The sequence below is a fragment of the Schistocerca piceifrons genome, chromosome 2 (assembly GCF_021461385.2).
Source record: "Schistocerca piceifrons isolate TAMUIC-IGC-003096 chromosome 2, iqSchPice1.1, whole genome shotgun sequence".
Taxonomy (NCBI): Eukaryota; Metazoa; Arthropoda; class Insecta; order Orthoptera; family Acrididae; genus Schistocerca; species Schistocerca piceifrons.
Window position 1 is genome coordinate 247,191,355 of NC_060139.1, and position 10,553 is coordinate 247,201,907.

Consider the following 10,553-nt stretch of genomic DNA (forward strand, 5'->3'; position numbering starts at 1 on the left):
TAAGAAACGAAAGCACTTCGTCTTCAGGCCACGAGTGGCCTACCGGTACCATCCGACCGCCGTGTCATCTAGCGTGGAGGATGCGGATAGGAGGTGCGTGGGGTCAGCACACCGCTCTCCCGGTCGTTATCATGGTATTCTTGACCGAAGCCGCTACTATTCGGTCGAGTAGCTCTTCAATTGGCATCTCGAGGCTGAGTGCACCCCGAAAAATGGCAACAGCGCATGGCAGCCTGGATGGTCACCCATCCCAGTGCCGACCACGACCGACAGCGCTTAACTTCGGTGATCTCACGGGAACCGGTGTAAACACTGCGGCAACGCCGTTGCCCCATTAAGAAACGAAAGGAAGTGCTTATTTACAATGTCTTTGTGTGGGTATTCTTTTTATTTATTTTATTTTTCTCATCCGAAAAGATGCGATCCTGGGCTGCAGTAGTCTCCACACGACATCTATTAGGAATTGCTTTTTTTTTTGTCTGTAGTAATGTCATTCCCTTGGTGTGGCAGGTGGTAAACTTCGATTGACTGGTAGTGTACTCTGAAAATGCATTCAGATATCTATGATAAGGCGAATATAAAAAAAAGTAAAACATCGCTAAAGCAGGATAGGAAATCAAATATGGTGAAGCTGAATCCAATTCTCCACATGTCAGAGACTCAGATCGATACCAAACGTTTTATACAGATACAGTAACAACCAAAACTCCGATTCAGTTTGTGCTTTGTTCTGTCGTCCAGTATAATAAGCGGAAACGGTAATTAAATGTGATACCCGAATTATGGAGCACAGGAAAAGTGTATTTGTGAGTGATCGGTCTGTATATCTCGCACCAGTGAGTTGAGAGAGCGTGAGGTCGTCGTAGCAAAGGTCCCGCGTCCAAACTCCACTCATGAAAATTTGTTTCAAATTGTTCATGCGTGAAACTGTTATATGGGAGAACATTTTCCCGACATGTAAGAGGACTTTTCGGAGTTTTTATCACTGTTCTTTTGACAGTCTGGTTTCATATCATTAGTTGAAAGTAGCAAACCCATAGAGTTCATTTGTGTAGATGGGTGTGGTGTTCTGCCGGACTTGTGCGACAGAACAGACACCACTCGTGATGAAGCAGCGAGTGCGTTTGTAGTTCCACAGAAGAAACATAAACAATCGGAGCTGCAGAATAAAGAAAGAATTGCATTACACGGGTGGATGTATTAACAGTCCACATAACACTTTCTTGCATAACACATTAAAGAAAATTGTTATCATTAGGGCATGTACTCCGATCGCTCGGTACGACGATCTAACGCTGTACCAACTTCCCCGCGGATGCTATACGCCGGCCGAAGTGGCCCCGCGGTTCTGGCGCTGCGGTCTGGAACCGCGAGACCGCCCCGGTCGCAGGTTCGAATCCTGCCTCGGGCATGGATGTGTGTGATGTCCTTAGGTTAGTTAGGTTTAACTAGTTGTAAGTTCTAGGGGACTAATGACCTCAGCAGTTGAGTCCCATAGTGCTCAGAGCCATTTTTTTTTATGCTATACGTCTTAGTTACATAATGCTTTTCGTGTGATCCGTAGTTCCGGTACTACTTTAACGTTTACGCCCGTTCTGCTGGACGATAACACAGAATACGAACTAAATAGGAGTTTTGGTTGGTAGTTTATCGACATATAACGTTTGCTACCCATCTGAGTGTCTCACACCTGTAGGTTTCGGCGTGAGAGAAGTAGATTAGGAAATGAGACACTAAAAGTAGTAAGTGGATATTCCTTCTTCTGCAGCGTGTTGACAAAGTGAGCAGCCCACACGGGGCACGTTGTTCCGTCCATGACACGCATCGCGCTCTGCTCAACTGCAGTCAGTATTAAGATTTATTCACGCATCCGTCACACAGGTGGCTGCACGTGGCGTTTTCATTGATCACAGATGTGTGTCAGTTTTCAAAAATTCCAGCAATGAAGGTAAAATGAAACCAGTTTCTTGAGCAGATTATTTCTATATACCAACTTCTGAGTCAATCGACTAATACATTTTTCCGTCCGTCCCGCCGTTTTGTATAAATATTGTTGTGGAGGAATATTTAGCTTGAACATCAGTCGGGGCGTACCCACAGAGCTATTTAAAAAAATACTGAAAAGGAGAAACAATTTCTAATGTTCTGAAACATTATATTTACTTGACTATGAACCGGTTTTTAGGCTTCTCAGGCCATCTCCAGATGACAACCGAAAGTCGCAAACACAGAAAAATATGAAATACGACTTACACAGATATTATTTGTACAAAAAATATAAAAATGACAGGGTTTATACTGGAAAACATTACAATAATTACATAAACTAAAAGAGGAGTAAATAAAGTTTTTATCGTGAGATACAATTATCAAATGATGAGAAATAAGACGCATATACATTTTGAATACAGCATGTCTAACGAAAACTTAATTTAACAAAGGGGAAAATAGAAACAATCTGATCATGTAATGCTAGGCTGGCGTTCTGTATCACGCGTTTGCTGATTTCCAGTATTTTAACTTTCTGCTTTTCTTGGCACAATGTAGAACTTCACTTTCTGTATCATATGAATGGTTTTATGTTAAAAGAAGATCAGCAAAGCTCGAATCTTTCTTCCTTAACCGTCAGCTTGTGTGACGTCCACGTAGGCTAATTACGACAATTACTCCTCTCTGAACAACATACACTTTTCACCAACCTTGAAAGTAATATTATGTACACCGCTCTATGTCAAGGGTTGCATTATTTGCAAGACTTTAACCTTCTTGCAAGATTTTCTGAAATGTTGCCAATATATGGAATTTTGCACCAGGATTTGTAACCACTGATTGCTCTTGCAAACCTATAGAAGTGTAATTTTATTTGTTTTCTGTTTTCGTTGAATATAATCAATCAGGGCAGAGCTACAGCCATTGCTGGAAGCGATTTGTTCAATGACTTGTAGTTCTGTTTGAAAACCTGATTTGGATGTAGCAGATGTGAGGGGAAGCACCATTGAATGGAAAGCTGAATGTTTATGATTGTGTGGATGCTGGGAGATTCTAGGGATTATCGTATCAGAAGCTATTTTTCTTATAGATGCTAAACATATATTTTCTTGTACTAATATGTGCATGGATGGATACCCGTGGTCTAGGGGTAGCGTATTTGATTCATAATCAAAACGTCTTCGATCCCCGCCACTGCCTAAATTTTGATAAATAATCAGCATTGGCAGCCGAAGACTTCCGGCATAAGAAGTCAGCCTCATTCTGCCAACGGCCTTATCAAAGAGGGCGGAGGAGCGGATAGAGGTTCAGGGCACTCTCTTGTCCTAGGGGTGGGAAATTGCGCCTAAAGGCGGAAGAATCAGCAATGATCAACGACATGAGGATGCAGAAGGCAATGGAAACCACTGCATTAAAGACACGTAACGTGTATCCACAGGACATGTGGCCTGTAATTGAAGAAGTGTCATGATGATTTCTTCATTGGCAAAAGATTCCAGAATAGTCCCCCATTCGGATCTCCGGGAGGTGACTGCCAAGGGGGAGGTTACCATGAGAAAAAGATTGAATAATCTACGAAAGGATAACGTTCTACGAGTCGGGGCGTGAAATGTCAGAAGCTTGAACGTGGTAGGGAAACTAGAAAATCTGAAAAGGGAAACGCAAAGGCTCAATCTAGATATAGTAGGGGTCAGTGAAGTGAAGTGGAAGGAAGACAAGGATTTCTGATCAGATGAGTATCGGGTAATATCAACAGCAGCAGAAAATGGTATAACAGGTGTAGGATTCGTTATGAATAGGAAGGTAGGACAGAGGGTATGTTACTGTGAACAGTTCAGTGACCGGGTTGTTCTAATCAGAATCGACAGCAGACCAACACCGACAACGGTAGTTCAGGTATACATGCCGACGTCGCAAGCTGAAGATGAACCGATGGAGAAAGTGTATGAGGATATTGAAAGGGTAATGCAGTATGTAAAGGGGGACGAAAATCTAATAGCCATGGGCGACTGGAATGCAGTTGTAGGGGAAGGAGTAGAAGAAAAGGTTACAGGAGAATATGGGCTTGGGACAATGAATGAAAGAGGAGAAAGACTAATTGAGTTCTGTAACAAGTTTCAGCTAGTAATAGCGAATACCCTGTTCAAGAATCACAAGAGGAGGAGGTATACTTGGAAAAGGCCGGGAGATATGGGAATATTTCAATTAGATTACATCATGGTCTGACAGAGAATCCGAAATCAGATACTGGATTGTAAGGCGTACCCAGGAGCAGATATAGACTCAGATCACAATATAGTAGTGATGAAGAGTACGCTGAAGTTCAAGACGTTAGTCAGGAAGGATCAATACGCAAAGAAGTGGGATACGGAAGTACTAAGGAATGACGAGGTACGTTTGAAGTTCTCTAATGCTATAGATACAACAATAAGAAATAGCGCAGTAGGCAGTACAGTTGAAGAGGAATGGACATCTCTAAAACGGGCCATCACAGAAGTTGGGAAGGAAAACATAGGTACAAAGAAGGTAGCTGCGAAGAAACCATGGGTAACAGAAGAAATACTTCAATTGAGTGATGAAAGGAGGAAGTACAAACATGTTCCGGGAAAATCAGGAATACAGAAATACAAGTCGCTGAGGAATGAAATAAATAGGGAGTGCAGGGAAGCTAAGACGAAATGGCTGCAGGAAAAATGTGAAGACATCGAAAAAGATATGATTGTCGGAAGGACAGACTCAGCATACAGGAAAGTCAAAACAACCTTTGGTGACATTAAAAGCAACGGTGGTAACATTAAGAGTGCAACGGGAATTCCACTGTTAAATGCAGAGGAGAGAGCAGATACGTGGAAAGAATACATTGAAAGCCTCTATGAGGGTGAAGATTTGTCTGATGTGATAGAAGAAGAAACAGGAGTCGATTTAGAAGAGATAGGGGATCCAGTATTAGAATCGGAATTTAAAAGAGCTTTCGAGGACTTACTGTCAAATAAGGCAGAAGGGATAGATAACATTCCATCAGAATTTCTAAAATCATTGGGGGAAGTGGCAACAAAACGACTATTCACGTTGGTGTGTAGAATATATGAGTCTGGCGATATACCATCTGACTTTCTGAAAGGCATGATCCACACAATTCCGAAGACGGAAAGAGCTGACAAGTGCGAGAATTATCGCACAATCAGCTTAACAGCTCATGCATCGAAACTGCTTACAAGAATAATATACAGAAGAATGGAAAAGAAAATTGAGAATGTGCTAGGTGACGATCAGTTTGGCTTTAGGAAAAGTAAAGGGACGAGGGAGGCAATTCTGACGTTACAGCTAATAATGGAAGCAAGGCTAAAGAAAAATCAAGACACTTTCATAGGATTTGTCGACCTGGAAAAATAAGAGTGGACGATCAAGAACGAAGTGCTCATATTAAGAAGGGTGTAAGACAAGGCTGTAGCCTTTCGCCCCTACTCTTCAATCTGTACATCGAGGAAGCAATGATGGAAATAAAAGAAAGGTTCAGGAGTGGAATTAAAATACAAGGTGAAAGGAAATCAATGATACGATTCGCTGATGACATTGCTATCCTGAGTGAAAGTGAAGAAGAATTCTGCTACCTAGGCAGCAAAATAACCAATGACGGCCGGAGCAAGGAGGACATCAAAAGCAGACTCGCTATGGCAAAAAAGGCATTTCTGGCCAAGAGAAGACTACTAATATCAAATACCGGCCTTAATTTGAGGAAGAAATTTCTGAGGATGTACGTCTGGAGCACAGCATTGTATGGTAGTGAAACATGGACTGTGGGAAAACCGGAACAGAAGAGAATCGAATCATTTGAGATGTGGTGCTATAGACGAATGTTGAAAATTAGGTCGACTGATAAGGTAAGGAATGAGGAGGTTCTATGCAGAATCGGAGAGGAAAGGAAAATGTGGAAAACACTGATAAGGAGAAGGGACAGGATGATAGGACATCAGCTAAGACATGAGGGAATGACTTCCATGGTACTAGAGGGAGCTGTAGAGGGCAAAAATTGTAGAGAGAGATTGAGATACGTCAAGCAAATAATTGAGGACGTAGGTTGCAAGTGCTACTCTGAGATGAAGAGGTTAGCACAGGAAAGGAATTCGTGGCGGGCTGCATCAAACCAGTCAGTAGACTGATGACAAAAAAAAAAAAAAAAAAAATGTACATCTAGATCTACATGGATACTCTGCAGATCACATTTACGTGCCTGGCAGAGGGTTCATCGAACCACCTTCACAATTCTCCATTATTCCAATCTCGTATAGCGCGCAGAAACAATGAGCACGTATATCTTTCCGTACCGTCTCTGATTTCCCATATTTTATCATGGTGATAGTTTCTCCCTATGTAGGTCGGTGTCAACAAAATGTTTTCACATTCGGAGGAGATAGTTGGATATTGGCATTTCGTGAGAATATTCCGCCGCAACGGAAAACGCCTTTGTTTTAATGATGTTCATCCCAAATCCTGCATCATTCCAGTAACTTAAAATTTGAAAACAAACTGGGAAAGCTTTTCCTTCACAACTCCTTCTGTTCCATGTAAGAATTTCTATTACTGTAATGTGTAAAAAGTGGTTAGGACTTACTAACTGTTTCGTTAGAGTACTGTGATACATCTGATATATAAGATCCTTATACCAACTATTAAAAAATGACGTGCTCCTACAATAACAGAACAAATACTTACGAATCATTTTAAAGAAATTACATACACCAAATTACATACACCAATGATGAACGTTAATTAAATATAACTGAGAACAGAAGCATATGCAGGTTAACTAGCCAATTTCTGTAAAATAATTATAATCTTCCTAATGTTAAGTACGTTATATATCAGAGCTTCGCAACGATTGCTCGGTAGCAGCTTGCTCCTAAAATAGCGTGAACACCTCGGAATTATTTTATGAGCATAACATGATGTAACAGGAACAACAACGTATATGACACAATCCGCTACTAAAAAATCATCCATAAAGTAGGTTATAATGCACCTAGTATATCTACAGATATGACTGGTTGTTACATCAAAATCACAAGTGTCACTAACGTATTCAATGTATAATGGTTCCGTTTTAGATACTTGAAAATGACGTAAGGCTGAAATTGTACGATCGTACAGGAAATAAAGAGATTGGCAGCTGAAGGCTTCAGGAAATCTAACAAAAAATTAATTTCCCATGTGAATGTAAAATTATTCGTTCCACATCATTAAGTTCTATCATGCAAAATGATCAAATGTTTCAAATGGCTCTGAGCACTATGGGACTTAACTTCTGAGGTCATCAGTCCCATAGAACTTAGAACTACTTAAACCTAAATAACCTAAGGACATCCCACACATCCATGCCCGAGGCAGGATTCGAACCTGCTACCGTAGCGGTCCCGCGGTTCAAGGTGTAGCGCCTAGAACCGCTCAGCCACTTCGGCTGGCGGCAAAATGATCTGTGGAACATGAACCTAACTAACTATCTAACCAACTCTGAATGTACAAGTGTACCCTGATGAACATTTAAGGTTCTTCCACATTACTCGTCACAGTGAAACGATTAGTGGTAAGCGATTAGCACAAGTGCTGAGAAATTTTGCCTCTGGTAGCGGACACGCTGAGGACTCAGATTTTAGCGCCCGTAGCCGTTAACTCAGCTACCCCGCACTGGGGCGTAAAAGACAGGTGTTCGCAGGAGACTGGCCTGTAAAGACAGAATGTGCACATTAAGGCAGGCGAAGACCGGTCGCCGCTCGAACAGACCCGGCGCGCGCATAATTCGGCGCGGCAATATGGCGGCGGTAATTGGACGTTATGTTTTGCTTAAAATGCCGGGCGGCGCTCATTAGGGCGGCTGTTTCTCGAGGGGACGGCCGTCGCCGTAATTAAGTGCGGCTTTTATGTCGCGGGCACGAGCGGGGCGCCTGCAGCGCGACGGCGAGGCCTGGGCGCCCGGTCCAACCCCAGCTGGACTGAATATTCATGGCGCCCCCGGCGGCGGGGGGTGGCAGCGGCTCCCGGCGGCCCAGTTTCCACACTCTGGACCGACGGCGCGAGCGCCGACTGGGCACCAGTCAGTAGGACGGGCTGTAGCAACCCACCACACTTCCGGTTAATTATGGCATAAACGTAGCGTGTACCTAAAGTTCCCTGTTGTGTGGGAAATGCATCTACTCCGAAGAATAACTGGAATCCCAGAAATGTAGGTGCAGTTATAAAAGAATCGCCAATGCTCAGCACTTGTTGCAATGGAAATGGAAATGAGCGTTTGGCGTCATTGGCCGGGAGGCCCCTTACGGGGCAGGTCTGGCCGCCTTGGCGCAGGTCTTATTACATTCGACACCACATTGGGCGACCTGGGCGCCAGATGGGGATGAAATGACGATGAAGGCAACACAACACCCTGTCCCTGAGCGGAGAAAATCCCCGACCCAGCCGACAATCGAACCCGGGCCCGTAGGACGGCAATCCGTCACGCTGACCACTGAGCTATCGGGGCAGACAGTTGTTGCAATGACGGCAAGAAATAAAACTCGTTTAAGGTTAAATGAATGTACTCTGGTATCCAAAATCAAACAAAAAACCACTATTTCCCTGTCCTGTGTCTAGGTCAGGATATAATCATACCAGCTGATAACAGATGTCCGTACAACCGTGTTCTGGAAGGAAGATGAGATTCTGATCAACGGATAACAACGCCAGCAATGACGTCAGGGTACCCATCAAACGGCGTAATACTTGTCGAGTAGTCCCACATCCAAAATCACTGTGTACACAGTCACAGGTAGTTCAGTATGGCAAAGGGAATATGCCTAGCAGACCCTCTTCAGTGGAGAGCCGTAGGAAGAATGGTAGAAGGACAGTCGCAAATTGATGTGGCCCGATGGCTTAACGTGGATCGTTCTGTTGTTTCTCGGACGTTGCGTCAGTTGGTAGGGTCCGAAACTGTACCCCAAAGGCCAGAGCAGGGCCGACGACGTGTGACATCAGAAAGAGCTGACCGTTATTTGGCTGTAAGATGACGACAGTACCACGTTAGTACTGCACAGCAACTGCCATGTGGCCTCGCAGTATCCACTGGAATTGTTGTATCGAGATAAACGCTGTAGAGAAGGCTTCGGCAGAGCAGCCTTTATTCTTATTTATGGATTCTTCCGTCGCTTCTTGATAGAACAATTCCATACTGAGGGGTGAATAACACTTAGGCGGTTTTTTGTTCTACTGATTTTCATGTGTATGAACTAGTTTTCGGCTTATTAGGCCATCTTCAGATAACTACTATTGTTACAAGGAGCTTGTGTTCTTACGAACCAAACATTCTGGACTGAGATACAACGCACTTACATACGATCTTTAGTTGTGGTATTGTCTTTGGAATTGTCAAACGGGTCTTTTGACTTTTTGTTTTGCAAAACTGTTCTTTACCATAATAAATCACATTTTATGGTTTTTCAGTACCATGTATGACAACAATTAGAATTATTTAGAGTACACATTATTACAAAATTACAATTTTTTGTATTTGTTGTGAACAGTTGCAGTGGACAATAATTCTTGGTAGTACAACAGTTTTACAGAACAAAAAGTCAAAAGACACGTTTGACAATTCCAAAGATCGAATGTAAGTGCGTTGTATCTCAGTCCAGAATGGTTGGTTCGTTAAAGACACAAGCTCATTGTAAACAATAGCCAGTAGTTACCTGAAGATCGCCTAATAAGCCGAAAACTAGTTCATACAAATAAAAATCAGTAGAACAAAAACCGGCCTTTATGGTCGAAGACCTGCTGTATATGTACCTCTGACGAATCTTCACGGAAGGGAACGTCTAGACTGGAACCGTGAACGTGTCACCTGCACGGTGAACAGTGAGCCAATGCTCTTTTCGCAGATCAGTCCCGATTGGACCTGGAGAGTGATTCCCGACGGACTAGCATCGGGAGAGAACGTGGGTCACGATATCGGGACCCAGACTTTGTAGAATGAGACCGATATCGAGGGCGGTCCCTAATGGTGTGGGCAGGGATTATGTTGATCACTTAAACAGCTCTTCATGAAATTGTGCAGGTCAATCGGTAAGGTTTAATTGCTGTCAGGTAGCGTGACGAGATCCTTGGGCCTCATGTGCAGTTGTTGCAAGGTGCTGTGGGCCCAGACTTCGTATTCATGGACGATAATGCTCGACCTCGTAGAGCACGGATGGTTGATGTTTTCTGAGAAACGGAATATACTGCCTGCATGGCGTGGCCTGCTAGCTCTTCCGATTTGAATCCCATGGAGCATGTCTGCGATGCAGTGCGGAGACGGATTGTATCAAGTCAGCATGCACCTACCACTACCCAAGACTTGCGAGCTGCTTTACGGGAAGAAAGGGCGTAATTCCGTCAAGGTTGATGACATCGTTCACTGCATGTCCTGTAATTGTCACGCCTGTGTTGCCGCCAGAGATGGTCTCACCCCATACTCAGAACATTAATCAGTTGCCAGAAAGTGTGTGCAAATCCGTTAAGATAAAAAATACGAAGAACACTTTTGTGTACCGTTATTCATA

General features: G+C 43.3%; 1 pseudogene; it reads right to left on the reverse strand.

Moving 5' to 3' along the window:
• Positions 1 to 213: 213 nt before the first annotated feature.
• LOC124778241 lies at positions 214 to 331 on the reverse strand (annotated as a pseudogene).
• Between the last annotated feature and the right edge of the window lie 10,222 nt (positions 332 to 10,553).